This window comes from Apteryx mantelli, chromosome 2 (genome assembly GCF_036417845.1).
Source record: "Apteryx mantelli isolate bAptMan1 chromosome 2, bAptMan1.hap1, whole genome shotgun sequence".
Classification (NCBI taxonomy): Eukaryota; Metazoa; Chordata; class Aves; order Apterygiformes; family Apterygidae; genus Apteryx; species Apteryx mantelli.
In genome coordinates, this window is record NC_089979.1 from 102,362,426 (window position 1) to 102,379,623 (window position 17,198).

At 40.1% G+C, this 17,198-nt stretch overlaps 1 long non-coding RNA gene across 1 annotated transcript; it reads left to right on the plus strand.

The window, feature by feature from the left end:
• The first annotated feature begins 851 nt into the window (after positions 1–851).
• Positions 852–13,809, plus strand: LOC106492864 (uncharacterized). The gene is made up of 3 exons (XR_001294060.1): positions 852–922; positions 3,247–3,322; positions 13,785–13,809. It is a non-coding gene; the product is annotated as an uncharacterized lncRNA (long non-coding RNA).
• The last annotated feature ends 3,389 nt before the right edge of the window (positions 13,810–17,198 follow it).

The window sequence follows — 17,198 nt, forward strand, 5'->3', positions numbered from 1 at the left end:
TCTGTGCCTTTCCTCTAGAGCTGAGATGATAAGGATTTAATTTTGAATAAGTATCTTATCCTTCTGAAGGGATTCAGCACACAACTTCAAAGTCAAACCAGTTGCAAATGACTTTGCTACCAAAGAATTCAGTGCAAGATAACTGCTCTTGCATGGACCTGAAGATCTCATTATTTAGCAAAGAAGATTGTGTGCATATCAGATATCTGCAGAGCCTAGAAATTCATCTTTGTTTTGACCTGTTATCCCTATTAATAGGAAAGTCTGCAGAGATATCTTTTGACTCTGAGAACTGCCTTGGATATGAGGAAGAGCATACTGGAGTCTAACCATCACTGACATTGTTATGTATAACTCAGAATATTGTTGTTCTTATCTTTGTCACAGATCTGACCAGGAAAGGAAAATGCTACAAGGTAAGTCAATCTCAGCCTGAAAGGCCATGGGATCATTAAGAAAGGTTGCATTAGGTTTGCTGATCAATAAATTCAGAAACCTCCCTGGGGCAAGTGATAGAATATATCTCAACTGTACCTGGAGAGCGGAGATTATGAAATTACTCAAACCTCTTCATGTTAGAATAGACCAAAGTTTTCCTTATCTTTCAGCCCATTTATTCCATTTTTTCATTTCCTTACAGGTAATTGTGGTGTCAACAGGGCATTCTGTTTGCCTCATCTAGAACTGTTATAAGCCAAAGCCCAGTCAGACTTTAATGTATCAAAACAGCTCCCCTTTCTGACCATCTCATTTATTTGCAGAGGAGTATGGAATAGCATAGCTTGGTGTTCTGAGCTGTGGGCAACCTCAAACTGAAGACAGGCAGTATAATCTCAGCCTCCCTGAGATAAATGACGAAGCCGCTCGAGGTTGCTGGAGTGTGGAATTTCACCAGAAGTTCTTGCAGGACTGCACAGCACTGGTAGGGAGCATAGAGACCCTGAAATGTAATGAAGAAATAAGTTTTTCTTAGGGCAAGAACTCTATCTTACGGGTTTCCAGAGGCTGAAAGCATTGCCTGCTCCAACACCCTAATTCATAAGGTCACTACGGGTAAAAAAAACCTGTGAAATAAAACTTACCAATTTTCTTACACCATCTATCTCCCTCTGTTAGGACTTGCATAGCAGCTTTATACCTTTTGCTTTCCTAATAACGTAACTCAACACTATCATTTCTAAGAAGTCCAACTTGTCTCTTGGATTTAGTCATAATTAATGTGTTGGCTCCTGTTTTCATTATCTTATATTAATTTTTAGTACACTTCTTTCATTTTATTGTATTTAAACCTTAAATCAATAAAAAGCATAAATGCTGTGTCTTTTGAGATTGGACGAGCTGTCCAATTTTACTATCCTCTTTCACAAAGAGATCTAAAACATAAGCTATTACCACCATTACAGCTGTAAGAAAATTTTATTTTTTGTTTTTATGGTGTGGTATGTTCCTCATTTGGAGAGCCGCTATTAACAAAATTCATTGTGGTAATGTGGATTGACAAGCTTCATTTTGTCGTATTAAATTTAATTATATAAAAACTAATTTGTCCCACTGAAACTCTAGGGATAACATAAAGTACTTTTAACTTTTATGTTTGCTGTAACTCTTGATGAAACATAAAAGTTAACAGTTTAAGTAGACCTTTTATTTCTTTAAAGAAATATTACAGCTCACAAGAATTTTGTGAGCTATTTGTGTGGGCAGGAACAAGTGGACACATCTTAGAAGTGCAGAAACCAACTGATTTTGGAGAGGAAAAAAAGCAAGTTGCATGCTTTACCAAATACACTAACCAGTCATTTTTTTGGTTAAAAGTCAATCAACAGCTATTGCAAAATAAGACTGATTGAGAAAAAGTGTCTAAAATAGAACTCCTGACGTCACTTGACAATCTGCACTTGTTTTGCTATTCAGATATAATTGAACATTGTGAAATATTAAGGAGAAGTTTTTCCAGTTAGGAATCCAGAACAGCTGTTTGGGCAAATATTTCACAGTCCAATAGGATGGGAGATTGTCCCCTGGAATACCCAGTGCTTTTGGTGAAATTTTGAAATGTCATTGGTGAAAAATAGGGGGCTTTCTGTGAAGCAATGGGTAAGTTACAAGCAGTTTAGTACCTCAAGGTGCAGTATAGATTTGTCCTCTCAAATCAGTTCATTCAATAGAGTGTAGAGTGAGGTGCAAAACTCATATTTGAATTCAAAGTAGAACATTACAAGTTATGTAAAATTTCAGACAAGAATTTGGGTCAGTTTAGGAAACAGACTCCGCGTATAGGTCTGAATTCAATTTAAATCTTCCTCAAAGTTAGGGATTTTTGATGACTGTATTTTGCTTATGGTCTGTCTGAATCAGACAGGAGCTAACAGAAGTGCTTCCCAGGCAGAAGAGTTATGGCTGAACAACAGAGTACACCTCTGAAGTTGAAAACCTTATAAATATCTCCTAATTTAGCGTTCAAGACACTCTAAGGATGTATGTATCTAGCTGACAGCCGAAGCAGTGTGCTACTGTCTCTAAGCATTGCTGATGACAAAAGTGCTGACATTCTTTAATATTTCAACAATAGTTTCCCCCAAACTCACAACATTTATTATACTTGATATATCTCTAGATGATACTTGAGGCCCTGCCTCCAAATAATTAAAGACTGAAAGGTCTTTGGTGCCTGGCAGTTAACGAAAGCTGACAGGCAGTAGTGTGGAGTGGTGAAAAAGCTGTGGGAAGTTCTTCCCCAGATCTGCTTGCTCTGTTCATTCTCTTGAACACTGCCATTCAACCAGCAGTTCATGAGCAAGGCATTGATTTATATATTTAGGAAAAAAAATACTCCTTTTTCTTTCAATGGAGCATGAGTGATAATCCTTGAAAATGTTTGCATATGCAGGAAGCCGCCCCACAATAAGCAGCTATGCTACTCCAAGCTTTGTTTCGATTACCAGTTCTTTTTGAATTTACTTATTAAGTAGTAGGAAATTTTTTTTATCCTAATTTAATAGGTGATTGGAGTGCTTTAAGTACTCTGGTTTTAAAGGTTTACCTGCAGGAAATTCAGACTTATGTTTAATCCCATCTTGTAGGAAGCTAATTATTTACCGTGTCTAGCTATGTCTCCTATACAGTGCAGGGTAAACTATCATTCTGAAAATTTTCTGTGAAGAAGTCAAATTTTTTTGAGATTGGGGAGGAAGAAAAAGTCCTTTTTTAGATATGGCCTAACCATGTCTATATCATTCCTTCCAGTTACTTCCAGATCTCTAGGAAGAGGACAAAACTCTTCTTGACAGATCCTATGAAAAATCCATGGACAGTCAATCAGGTAAATAGAATTTAAGTTTCCTGAGCTGTGTCCAGCCTCCTTTTTTCTTCTCCCCCAAGCTAAATGGTGTTACTAGCTTTCTCAGCAGTGTGACTTGCTGCTGGGTTTTTTTGAAATATCATGGTGCTAATAAGTGACTTCCTCTGTATTTGGTCGCAGAATTTAGGCTTTCATGTAAACAGTGCAACCTAGATAAAGTAACTGCTCCTCATCTCCACATCTTCATAAGCTACTCATATGTTCCTTTCTATCCCCAATGGAAAGTGTTAGCACACTGGAGGTGAGAAGGAGCATGAGGCAGAAAGTAAGATTTGTGACTTCCAATAGAATATGTTGGAGGGTCATATGAGTGTACATGTATTCTATCTTCATTTGCCTGGCATATAGCTGTCAAAGATAATACCTTTCTTTTGAAATATTATATTGTAGTCCATGTATTGCTGTGGGTGTGAACAATGAGGAAGTATACAGAAAGTGGAAAGGGGGACAGGCCACTTGGGAGGAATATAGGAACGTTGTCAGAGTATGCAGGGATGCGACAAGGAAGGCTAAGTCCCGTTTGGAATTAAATCTGGCAAGAGATGTCAAGGACAGCAAGAAGGGCTTCTTCAAATACATCAGTAGCAAGAGGAAGACTAGGGAAAATGTGGGGCCTTTGCTGAACGGGGTGGGTGGCCTGGTGACGAAGGATGCAGAGAAGGCAGAGTTCCTGAATGCCTTCTTTGCTTCAGTCTTTACTGCTCAGGCCAGCCCTCAGGAACCCCAGACCCTGGAGGCAAGACAGAAAGTCTGGAGAAAGGAAGACTTTCCCTTGGTGGAGGAGGATCGGGTTAGAGATCATTTAAGCAAACTTGACACCCACAAATCCATGGGCCCTGACGGGATGCACCCACGAGTGCTGAGGGAGCTGGCGGACATTATTACTAAGCCACTCTCCATCATCTTTGAAAGGTCATGGAGAACAGGAGAGGTGCCTGAAGACTGGAAGAAAGCCAGTGTCACCCCAGTCTTCAAAAAGGGCAAGGAGGAGGACCCAGGGAACTACACGCCAGTCAGCCTCACCTCCATTTCTAGAAAGGTGATGGAACAGCTCATCCTGGATACGATTTCCAGGCACATAAGAAGGTGATCAGGAGTAGTCAGCATGGGTTCACAAAGGGGAAATCATGTTTAACCAACCTGATAGCCTTCTATGATGGAATGACTGACTGGGTAGATGAGGAGTGGATAAGCAGTGGATGTTGTGTTCCTTGACTTCAGCAAGGCTTTTGACACTGTCTCCCATAACATCCTCATAGAGAAGCTCAGGAAGTGTGGTTCAGATGAGTGGACAGTGAGGTGGATTGAGAACTGGCTGAATGGCAGAGCTCAGAGGGTTGTGATCAGCGGCGCAGTCTAGTTAGAGGCCTGTAGCTAGCGGTGTCCCCCAGGGGTCAGTACTGGGTCCAGTCTTGTTCAACTTCTTCATCAGTGACCTGGATGAAGGGACAGAGTGCACCCTCAGCAAGTTTGCTGACGATACAAAACTGGGAGGAGTGGCCAATACACCAGAGGGGAGGGCTGTGCTGCCATTCAGAGAGACCTGGACAGGCTGGAGAGGTGGGTGGAGAGGAACCTCATGAAGTTCAACAAAGGCAAGTGCAGGGTCCTGCACCTGGGGAGGATTAACCCCATGCACCAGTACAGGTTGGGGGTTGACCTGCTGGAAAGCAGCTCTGCGGAGAAGGACCTGGGAGTGCTGGTGGACACCAAGTTAAGCATGAGGCAGCAATGTGCCCTTGTGGCCAAGAAGGCCAATGGTATCCTGGGGTGCATCAGGAAGAGTGTTGCCAGCAGGTCGAGGGAGGTGATCCTCCCCCTCTACTCAGCCCTGGTGAGGCCACACCTGGAGTACTGCATCCAGTGCTGGGCTCCCCAGTACAAGAGGGATGTGGCACTACTGGAGCAAGTCCAGCGAAGGGCTACAAAGATGATTAGGGGACTGGAGCATCTCTCTTATGAGGAAAGACTGAGAGAGCTGGGCCTGTTTAGCCTGGAGAAGAGAAGGCTGAGAGGGGATCTTATCAATGTGTACAAGTATCTGAAGGGAGGGTGTCGAGAGGATGGGACCAGACTCTTTTCAGTGGTGCCCAGTGACAGGACGCGAGGCAACAGGCACAAACTGAAACACAAGAAGTTCCATCTGAACATGAGGAAAAACTTTTTCACTGTGAGGGTGACAGAGCACTGGAAGAGGTTGCCCAGAGAGATTGTGGAGTCTCCTTCTCTGGAGATATTCAAAACCTACCTGGACACGATCCTGTACAACATGCTGTAGGTGACCCTGCTTGAGCAGTGGGGTTGGACTAGATGATCTCCAGAGGTCCCTTCCAACCTCAACCATTCTGTGATTCTGTGATTCTGTGAATGATGCCATGTTGCATGCAACACCTTTGCATTTACACTGACTTGCACTGCTCTGGTAAAGAAGCATTAAACCGTGAAGGCCCATTCTTACAGGAATCATATGAATTCTGCCCATGTCCATGTCTTCTTGCCATTGGAGCAGGGTGTTAGCTTGGGGAGCAGCAGAATATTTGCATATATCAGCAAGAGCCGCTGCAGTGGACTTATGCTCCGTATTGTTATAGGAATCCAACGTTGACCAAGATAGCCCAGTTAGAGAGAAAAGGTTGCTTAAAAGGGCCTCAGGCATTTTCTTCTTGAGTAGCTAAGTGTGCAGAAGGTCTGATTTATCAGCATCTGTCTCCTTTTTGCTTTGGTTTTAATTAAGAAAATGGTGTTCAGGCATTCACAGTGCCACAGAGATAATATTGATGGCTGTGCCTAAGGTTTGTGTGGTTGGTAGTTACAATTCTGTATGTTATCCTTTGACAGATGACACTACTTTCCCGTCACAAAATATGCTAAGAGCACTACACACAGGAATCCTCAGCCTTGAGTCTTACTGTATTATCAGATATGGTCACATTTGTTTCAAACATGAGAAATTAATATTCTATAGTAAAATGCTGACTCCAAAAATAGTGAAAATAACCTTCAAAAGTAGTAATGATACTAATACTTCCAGGGAGGGAAAAGAAGGATCATAGATTATCAAATTAATTGTTATGGCTTAATCCTTGTTGAACAGATTGGATTTTTAGTAGTAAAATGAGTTAATGACTGCTGATGATTATCTTAATTCTTTTTGATAAATGAATAGAAGACCAGCTAAGATTAATGAGAACAGATGTGCTTACTCTTAAGATTAATATTTCAGTTTGTCCTGGAGTCATATAAAGAATGGATAGCTCCATCTATTCATCCATCCATATAAAATATAATGAAGTGACCGCAGCATGCAGAAAAGTTGAGGCCTTTCAGAGCTGGGCATGAGGAACAGTCCACTGTAAGAAATCAGGATTATTGTCAGACCCTAAAAGGTAACCCCTGAGATCATGTGTACTAAGATGTAGTATTTGTGCTGGGCTGCCTCTATTTAGTGTATAACTGTCCCCCTGGCAAGCTCTGGCCACCTTCATAGCCATTTAAATGACCGCTGGATTAAGTCTGTTCTTTCACAAGAAATTATGCCTGTTTACATAACAGACAAAACCCAACATTTCTGAAACAGTAATGGTGCAAAGGACGCTCTCTTTTGCAGGTAGGTCAGCAGAGGTATCCTTGTTCTGTTCCTGTGATGCAGCCCCCTCCTAGCTCTCTGCCTGCAGCTTCCCCTGGAGTTCTCACTTTGTCACACACAGTTCTGCTTTTTCACCTGAGTCCCTCAAAAGAAATGCCCTAGGAGTGCCACACCTCTGCAGAGGTGACTTGTTCATTAGCTTTCTCTCCGGTGCAGCAGCTTTGCTGTACTAAAGGAATTTTTGTAAAAGTTCCTATCCAGGAGCCTCTGAAAAGAAAGATTTACCTGCCTATTTGAGGTGCCTTGAGTGCAGCACTGCTGCAGCTGAAGCCTGAGGAAATGTAACCAAGCCAGCTTTAAGTTACTATATTTTTGTGTCTCATACAAAAACAAAACAGCTTTCTGTTTATGAAGTTCAGCTGTCATGCAAGCTATAAAAATGTGCAGATAATACCAGAAGTTTATCCATTGGTTCCCTCTTTCCCAATAGGATTCCTCTCTTGGCTTTCGCCAACCCTACTCCTTTTCCTCCCAAGACCTCCCCTCTGATCCCTCAGCTTAACCTCTGGCTTTGTGCAGCTAAATGAAGTTCCAGTGCCTCCGTATGACTTATTTTTAAAGAGCTGTGCATTATCTGAGGTGTGACTTCATATGCTTGCAAAAAGACATTTATCCATCCGCTGATGTTGATGGAGAAGTGAGTAGATCAGGTGCCTGGTGGTGAAGATGTGGCCCAAGGAAAGAAGTGTGCAGCCTGTCAGGAAACACTATTATATGCGTGTGCAACAGCAAAAGGTGCTAAACATGGAGTAATCACCTACATGCTGTGGCAGCTAATGTCTTGATGGGAAGGGAAAACAGCATAACTGTGTTGGCATGGTACAAATCCAAAGCTAACTCAGGCATGCCTATGCAAGCTGTCTTTGTACGGGTGCTCTGAAAACGAGCTCCTTAGAAAGGCCCCAGCACCACAGGGAGTACCTGGTACAGTGACTGCCTGGTTACTTTAACCCTGAGCAGCACACCTTCACCCTGAGCCACATATTGGGGGCCCACAGGTTCCTCTTTGTGGTGGTCTGCTATGTTTCACTGGGTTGTTTTTCGTTTTTATATTTTGATTAAATAGAATGAAGGAGTTGAGAAGACCTGTGTGGCAGGAAAGGGAGAGATTGCTTCTTTCTTGGCAAGCAGAGAGCCTGTGGGCCAAGTGTGGAGCCGGGGAATGCAATGAAGGGCAGGACACAGCGGACCACAGTACTGATGGCAGCAACGTCCTAGGGGCTGCGGGGACAGAGCAGAGCTCACTGCCTCTCAGAAAATATTTGAGGTTACCAAAACCAAGAGTGGGAGCAATGACCTGTCTTCAAGGATGGTGAAAAAAGGAGCTCTGTAGCCACCTTTTCTGTCTATTCTGTCTTTCCTAGTCCCTTTGGACTTTCCCTGCTTAAGAAGTTAAATATTCTAGTTCATATTCTGATAAAATCTGGCATTTTTTAAGTTTAAAAGTCTTTTGATATTCTTTGGGGATCTCACTGATGTGAGGTCCTGTCACTCTGCTCTATGACAAGACCATCAGATTTCAGGTGTGGTATTTTCAGCTAAAAATAGCATATATTATGATCATCAGTAGCTGTATAGCACCAGATGTTAATTATCATAATATGTAGAAATTTAGGGATAGAAATATATTCCCTGAATTGTTAATCTTCACTGTATATTAGAAATACACGGATGAGTGGGCCAGACTTGTAAATCTGTTTTGTAAATCTATAGCATAGGGAGTAAATGCAAACTAATAAGAACATATGGTTAAAGTGCTAATCAGATTAAAGGATTTGAAAATATTGACAAATTTTATTCATTTAATTTGGGAATCTATATTATGAAATGATATTTAAGTGAGATATGTTTGATTGGCAGTGGAAAAAAAAATCACATCATAAGCTGAAGGAATGGCAAAGAGACATGCACTACCTTACAGAATGCTTAACAGTAGGAGAGGCATATAATCATTACTAATTATGTTGTGAGGCTGCAGAAAATGAGGTTGGAGATGGGATTTGAAGATCAAAACAACACAGTCTCCATGATCTCACCTGGAGGAGTAGTCTACAAGTGGGAATCTGAAAGACCTCTCTCTAAAATGATTAACATATTAAATATCTAAGAAAGCACTTAGCAATAGTCTGCTTAGAAAACTATTACAAACCCATAGAGCTGTGTCTTATCTTGTTTCCTGTGCATTTACATGAAAATGGGAAAAGGAGAAACATTTGTAAAGCTTTTAGTGAAAGAATGCTTGGTGGTGTTTCTAAAGGATTTTCTAATATGCTGTCTAATATATGACCTGCCATTTAGAGCAATTGCTTTCCTGACTATGAGTAGAAGGACTTTATAAAGGATAAGAGAAATAAAAATGATGCCTAAACTATAAGCTTGAGATACAAGAATAAAAATAGCCTGTAGTACCTATGCATAGATAAGGCCACAGTTTCTCTTCTGCTGTAGTTCTTCATATGCTTTTAGGTGATTTTAGCCAGAATATTTCCCTCTGAGTTATAGCTCAGTGAACTGTGATTAAGGATAAGGTGCAATGTCACGTCTTTTAATGTGTGCGAATGAGAGGATAGTTAAATATGTATTGTTCAAGGCCTAGGGGATCTTTCTTCTGAAGTTTGCTTTGTGACAACTGCTAGAAGAGTAGCTGCTGACAATAATATTATAAAGAATAAATATACCTTTTGGTGTTTACCCTGGGCTAGTATATGACTGCTCATGAATGGAAGGAAGTAAGAGAAACTTAAAGCAGGATGCAAAGCACACAGAAGTAAACAAAGTCACTTCTTTTCCCACTCTGTTGTAGTGATAGCATGCAGAATGAGCAGTGTCATTATTTCAGTCCCTGAGTTGTTGGTCAGAAGAGAGCTGACATGCATACTCAGGTGAGTGAGAACAGCAGAGACACATTTCAAACTCTGTTACTTGCTACTGCAGAGCTTTTCACGTCCTGCCCTCAGGACTTCACTCCTTTTTTAACTGTGTGTGACTCAAAAGCTGATGAGCATATAGGCCAAAAAAAGTGAACTTTGCGGTATAAAGGCATAGAGAAAGTAAAAAAGAATCCCCTTCTTTGCAGGGGAACTCGTCATTGCCCAAAACACATGGCATGCAAATAAATACAAGCATATTGAAACATGGGTGGGCTGGAAAGAAGTGGGTGCAACACAAGGAATCTGTTGCTTGTATCGAGAGCTAATGTCAGTGACCTAAATTATGTTGGCCCAGTGAAGCTCTAACTTTGTTTGAAAACAATGGCCCTGAAGCAGAGAGCTTCAGTGAAGTCTCTGTGACCGTTGTTTCCCTCTACTCTTTGAACGTGGAAAATGTTTGAAGCTGGAATGTCTCATATTTTAGACAAAACTTCCATTTATTGATCACCAGTCTGGATCTGTCCAGGATTTTACTTCCTGAGCTACAAAGGCAAGACTCTGGTCCTCATGCCTTTTTGGACATTCAACTTACTGAGATGAAAATGTGTCACCAAGATGGAAAACGAAGCACTTAATAAAATTAACTCCCTTTTTATTTCTCCTCTACGAAGTATTTAGCTCATTACAAATAGCTGCAGAATGATTTTATTGTAGATACTTTGAGAAATATGGTTATTGCTTGCAATTTACTGTTTATTAATTATTTTATTGAAAGTTCTCTAATGAAAAGCATGTGTCCTTTTCTAGCTCTAGTCGCTCAGATAAAGCAGATAACAATAAAATAAGTTTTAATGGAAAGTATAGAATCCAATAAGTCAAGTGTACTTTACCACTAAAACAATGAGATAAAGACTAGCTGAGATAAACATTCACCATGTTATCATTATGGTATGCCCAGAAGGACCAAAAAGATGAAACAACACTATCTGTTTACAGCTGAATTTTCTATTATTAGAGGAAGAATTGTGGTGACCCCAAGGTCACAATAAAAAGAGGCAACAGGAAAAAAAGTTAGTCTGCTCCTTCTATTACTCAGGCGTAGCTCTTTCAGAGCCTACAGAAATTTCTCCCTTATTTGTATGCTTTTAAGGTGTAAACCTTACCCTCAGGATCACAATGAAAATGTGCGGTATTACAGAAGGGAAAATCCTCATTCTGTCCCTTAAAATACCCCAGTCAACCTTTAGCTACTCTCATAGGACACTAAATAAAAAGACTCTCTTATTTTCTTGTGCCCAACTTACCCCCAATTTATTAAGGTGTAAACATGTGAGGAGCTGTGACCCTGTACAAGGGTTAGATTCTCTCCAGAGGATCAAGAATTTGGACTTCTTCGTGCTCAGCTGTTTTCCAGTGTTCAGTATCTGCCTGTTTTCCTCTTGCCTTGTTTTCTGTATTTATGACTAATAATGAGCTCTTCAATTATACTGACTTAGTCAGAGCATAATTCCAGTGACTTAAATGGAACTGGCAGGTACTCCTAATATACAAATGTGTAAGTGATCATCAGATCAAAATCAAAAGCCTCGCACCATACATGACTGGTTAAGGCAGGCATAAATTTTCCTTTTTAATCTGAAGCACATAATAAACTCCCTTTCAATCAAGGTCTGCCTAAGGTTCTAGTGGTAAATTCCAGGGAGACTAGAGAACGAAAAAAGTGAGATTTACACCTCTCTAAAAGCATTTAGTGCCACCTGAGATAACTCTGTTGGAGAGTTGCCTTTTTGTCTTTTTCCTTCATGTAGGCGTTTCAATACTAGCATATTAATGTTCCATGTTGAATAGAGTTTTTGTTTTCTTCTCCGTAATTCAAGCATTTATTTGAGAGCAGGGTATATTCTGTTTTTTTAGGCTGTCTCTTACACTATTCTAAGTATGAATTTAGCTTTATATTTTTCAGAATATGGCCTGCCACATAGTCTACCCTAACAGGAAGCTGTAGTACTACTTGTTCTCAAGGTGAAACAGTATGGAAACCCAGTCAGAAATCCAGAGTAAGTCTTAGACATCACATAGGTAACACCATTGGTGTTGAAATTTTTCTAATAAGATTAGTTTAAAGAACCAGTTGTAAGACTAACTTTCTCAAAAATATCTTGAAACACTGAAGATCAAGGAATAGATTCAATAAAGGATATTGATGGTAAAGAATTACTGAGGAAGAGTTGAGAAGCCGAGATGCAAAACTATAATCCAGCACCTATCGACCTGTCCTCAAATCCTACTGATCTTGCAGACACCTCTGTGATGTTCTCAAAAATTCCCTGGGTGCCTAAGGTGGAATCTGCTCCTAGTCTGAGCAGCACAGCGCAGTCTCCCACCTAAATCAGGACTCCAAAATTAAGCATTCCTCCACAAAAGTTGTAGCAGGTGTTTACTTTGGTAGGAAGACACAAAACAAATGCAAAGAAAAAAGGTGTTACGGACTCAGTCCCTTTCGGAATACATACATGGCTTCTTTGAAAAACAACAATAAAATTGCAAAGCAAAGGAAAGGAAGAACAAGGTGATGGTGTTCATACGTATTTTCTTGCAATTCCCAGGAGCTAGCACATTAACAGGAAACGAGAAACCTAAGTTCAGATACCTCTTCGACCTGAGGAAGTTAAACCTACATTTCTCACATTCCCAGAGGCAGCTAATTGAGCTATAAACTACTTTAGACTAAGATGAAGAAGGTAGAGATCATTACTTTTCTCAATGCCCAGTCAGTAATTTACCTTCACCTTTTTGTTTTCCCTTGCTGGTTGCCCACATGAACCGCAACTGCTCATAGGATGTCTTATTTATTTTCAGTCATGCTTGGTCTATGGTTATTTCTATTCTCAATGTATTCTTGAGAGAATTTTGATTTCCTGGGACCTGGATATTAAAGATTCAGTTCCTTTTATGTACAATGCTATCCTGACACTTATCTCACCAGAATAGTTTGCGTATTCTTAGGCGATAGGTGAAGACTTCAGCCTTGGTGCCTGACCAACCTGACAGTGTTAGATGTGAAAACCTGTAAAACTCTCTTTCATAGTTTATTCTCAGATTCTTTCTAGTCTTTTCCTTGAAAACCAGTAGATAACTGAATTGTTTGATACTCTCACTCTTTATTTTTGTCAAGTTCAAAATTCACCTGCTTTATTTTCATGTTGAGGAGCTGCTCTCTGCTGTGCCATTTGGTCCCTTTCTCATGGCACACATCTAAGCTGCAGTGCTGAAACTTTCATTGCATGTGCTGAACATGATTTGAAGGACTGATAGTGATTTTTGAAAGTCCTTTTTAGTGGTTTATTATTGATGGTTTTCTGTCCTTGAGCATCCTAGTCAAACTTTCCACAGCTGAACACTTGCAATACATTTCTTCTCAAAATGGGCTCACTTTGCTCAAGTCACGCTGATGCAAAATCTTTCACCTGTTTTTTTCATATAAGCAATGTTCTAGGCCCTATCTTTGTCATTAAAAGGCACACTTCTCTCATCATTTTTGCTAAATATTTTTAGAATTGGATAAAGCATTAGTATCCCCTTGATGCTTACAGGGTGGTTGAATGATCTTCAGGTCATTATGCCTGTACAGTGTAAAGAGGAGGTCCAGTGTCATGGAAACTGTTCACACATATCTGAGAAGCCTGGATGAAATTACATTGGATTACCTGCAGATCTGTAATAATCTATGAACTAATTAAGGTATGGGCACCTACTGTATTGGTTTTACTGTTTTTAGAGTTTGGTCAGAGTATTTTGGAAATTAGCAAGTATGCCTTAGATGATTATTGCAGTTAGTCATAATTTTAGATAGTTTTGGTATCATTCTATCTAATTTTAAATTAATTTTCCTGTCTTACTCTAACAGGTATGTTTTGGTCATGAAAATGAGAAAGGAGAATGCATAAGCCAAGGGGAGAACTTCAGCTGTAGCTCATAATCAACCATAAAACTCAGGTCCGTAGAAAACCAGTGAATTTTCTATTGGTCTGCTGCTCACAGAACTACCCAAGCCAGTCTGGCTATACTTTTTGATTGTGTTTTATGATTTGTGTTTTTGTGCCATGCAATGTGTGTGTTAGATTTGCAAGTGGTAAATTCGGTAAATTAAATAGAAATGGTAAACAGCATTCATTAATGCTTAGCTTTTTTTTAAAAAAAAAAGTTCACTAAAGAAACCCACTAGCTTTATCAAAACTGCTTGAACTTTCTGTGCATGTATTATGCTTGAGGGGTTTTTTTATGTTTTACTCTGTCCTAGGGGTATTGTGGCATTCTGTAGTTACAGTGTGGCTTTGATGGATTGCAGTTTTACAATTTTCTCTCCTGTAACTCTGAAGAATTCAAATTTTCCACTTATGATCAATTCCATTATAATCATTATAATCTTATCAATGTCCCATCCTAAATAACACCTTTGCTATGTGCATTTCCTGAGGGACTGGACTTTGTTTTGCCATTTGTCACGCTACGAAGGTTTGATAGTAACGACTGAAACAGTAATGTAATAAAAAATATATGTTTACTTCTTCATGCAAGCTCTTAGATTAGTAACATCCATTGAAATAATGCGATTACTAATTTAGAGAGGATAGCCTGAAAAAGGATAGCCCAAAATCATTGATTACTGATTCAGAAAGGATAGCCCAAAATAATGCGATTACTGATTTAGAAAAGATAACCCGAAACCATCAGTTACTGCGCTAGTAATTGGAAGGACTGCTTATCCCTACTTGAAAGCTTTCTTGTTCACTCTCTTAGTGAGAGGACTCTCGACCTCGAGGAGTTACCTTAACCCAGCGTCCCAGGAAAAGGGGAGGTGGGGGATACTCACAGTCCAGCTGGAGAGGATGGTCAGGTCACGTTCCCGTCCCTGCTCAAACTCTCCTAGCTGCCAAGTCTCTTTTTATATGGCTGGGGCTCTGGGCAAACGCTGTTTTTGCTGACCTCTGTGAGTTTCATTACAACAGGACTGTTCGTCTGCTTGGAAGGACCCTGCTGGCGAGGCAAGACCACAACACCTCCGTATCGTTTCTCCCCTCCCTGCAGGTCCATGCAGATTCCTTGGCCTTGTCAGGTGGCAGAGTTCTTTAATCCTGTTAACTCTTCTAGTCTGCAGCCTTGAGCATATCAGTTGGCAGACTTTCTCAGTCCTGTTAACTCTTCACTCGCTCGACACCATTATAATTATTATTCCTCCCCTGTACCTGTCTATCCCTCCCTATTCTTATTTTTTAATATCAGATGTTTGCAGGAGTTTGAAGCAAGGTAATTGAGGATTAAAATAAAAAGAAAATGCAATGTTGGAGCTTGATTTCTCCTTCCCTTCAACTTAAACACATCCTAAAAGAGAACTGTAATGTACTACTGTACTGTAAACACTCTAATAGGAAGCTATTCATTATAGCACTTATGGTGCAAAATGTATGTGTTTTCTAGTCTTAAGACAGTGTTATGTTGCTAAACCATAGCCCAAAATGGCTAGTTTTAGAGAGTAGCTCCTCTTGGCCTCCTGAGCTATGGAGCTAAGAACATTAATCCAGGAAGTTCTCTTTAATTTTTCTGATAATTTTGAAATAGTGACTTACAAAGCACTAGAGTGTTTCTTCAGGGTTAAAGTGGAGGTCTAGTTCTTGACAGTGTCAATTAATCCTTAGACAAAAAACCCTAACCCCCTGCCCAGAACAACTGCAGAACAACAACTGAAAAAAAGAAACAAAAAAAAGGGCTTTAACATTTCCTTGTTATCTAGAAGGCCAAGGTTTCTTAATTTTTATGTTATGTTTCTGTTCGTCTCAAATTAGAAATTAATATAGCCTTTTTGCTAGTGATAGTTGTGGAAACAGGTTGCTATGGAATCAATTCAAATTTTAAAAGTAATCATGATCAATTGTAGAATTTATTTTATTCTCCCAACTGAACTTTCTAAGAATGGAGTTCTTGAACATAAATTATTAATATCAGTCTTGGTATTATTATCCAGAGTAGCAATGTCTATGGAAATAATTTTATAATTAAATTTAGCACAAGCTAGCACTCCCTCAGAGAGTAACTATATATTTATATATAGACAGGGATTTATTATAATCATAATAGTTTGTTTCACCTAAATAGCCTCATCACATCCAGAAATAAAAGAAAAGATGACTGTGGAAGATGGTTTTTACCTTTATCTTTTTTGACCAAGGATCACTTTGATTCAAGAACGTGATTGATAAGGACAGGGCCAAGAAAGGATGACTATTTCCACGACAATGATTCTCCGTAAATACTTGTTTGGTGAAAGCAGTTTAAAGGAACATTTTTAAATGAAGCTTGGCCTGAAATATGAGTTGCATAAGAGCAAACTCTTATTAAGCCTAAACCAGTGGACATACCTGTTTGGTCTTAGTTTTGTGTTTGGTTTTGCTGAAATGGGAAAATAGGTGGTACTGTTCCCATTGAGGGTGGCAGAGTACTGGAACAGGTTGCCCAGAGAGGTTGTGGAGTCTCCTTGTCTGGAGATTTTCAAAACCCGCCTGGACGCGATCCTGTGCAACGTGCTCTAGGTGACCCTGCTTGAGCAGGGGGGCTGGACTAGATGATCTCCAGAGGTCCCTTCCAACCTCAACCATTCTGTGTGATTCTGTGTGATTTGAAGGACTTAAATTCCAGGTTCAGATCCTCTCTTCCAATATATTAAATGGGAAGGAGAGTTCACCTTTCTGTAAAATGCTTTGTGATCAGCTGATAAAAGGAACAAGCAAAATTGCTGTGCTGATTAATGAATATAACAGTGGCAAAGGGACTGGAAAGTAATATAGAATAGAAACAGTAGTAAAGAAAAAAGTCTCAAACAAGGTGCACAAGAAAGACCTTTAGAAATGTCCCTGATGACTTCAAAACGTTTAGGTTTTGAGGTTTACATTATGAATGTAATTATTGTGGTGCTTGAGAAAGAGGTTGAGGCTTCCAGGTCCTCTCACTAAGAACCTGCAGGATGTGTCTCCTGCTCAATAGAAAAGGCTGTGCTCTTCCTGGTAAATCCTTTCTAGGATAGTATATTGGGGCATTAGTATCAGGAAAGCTAGTGGTGTCAATAAAACAAGGACCAAATGGATTATAATGGATTATATGAGCTCAGCCAACAGATGCAGCAGTTTGTACAAAAGGGCACAAAGAACGGGTCCTCATCTCAGTTCAGACCAGCACACATGTCCTTGGGTACAGTGGTGACACACCACAGAGCACGACTCCCAGCGGCTGTTCAAGCCACTGTCCCCATCATGTTGGAGGCTTTGAC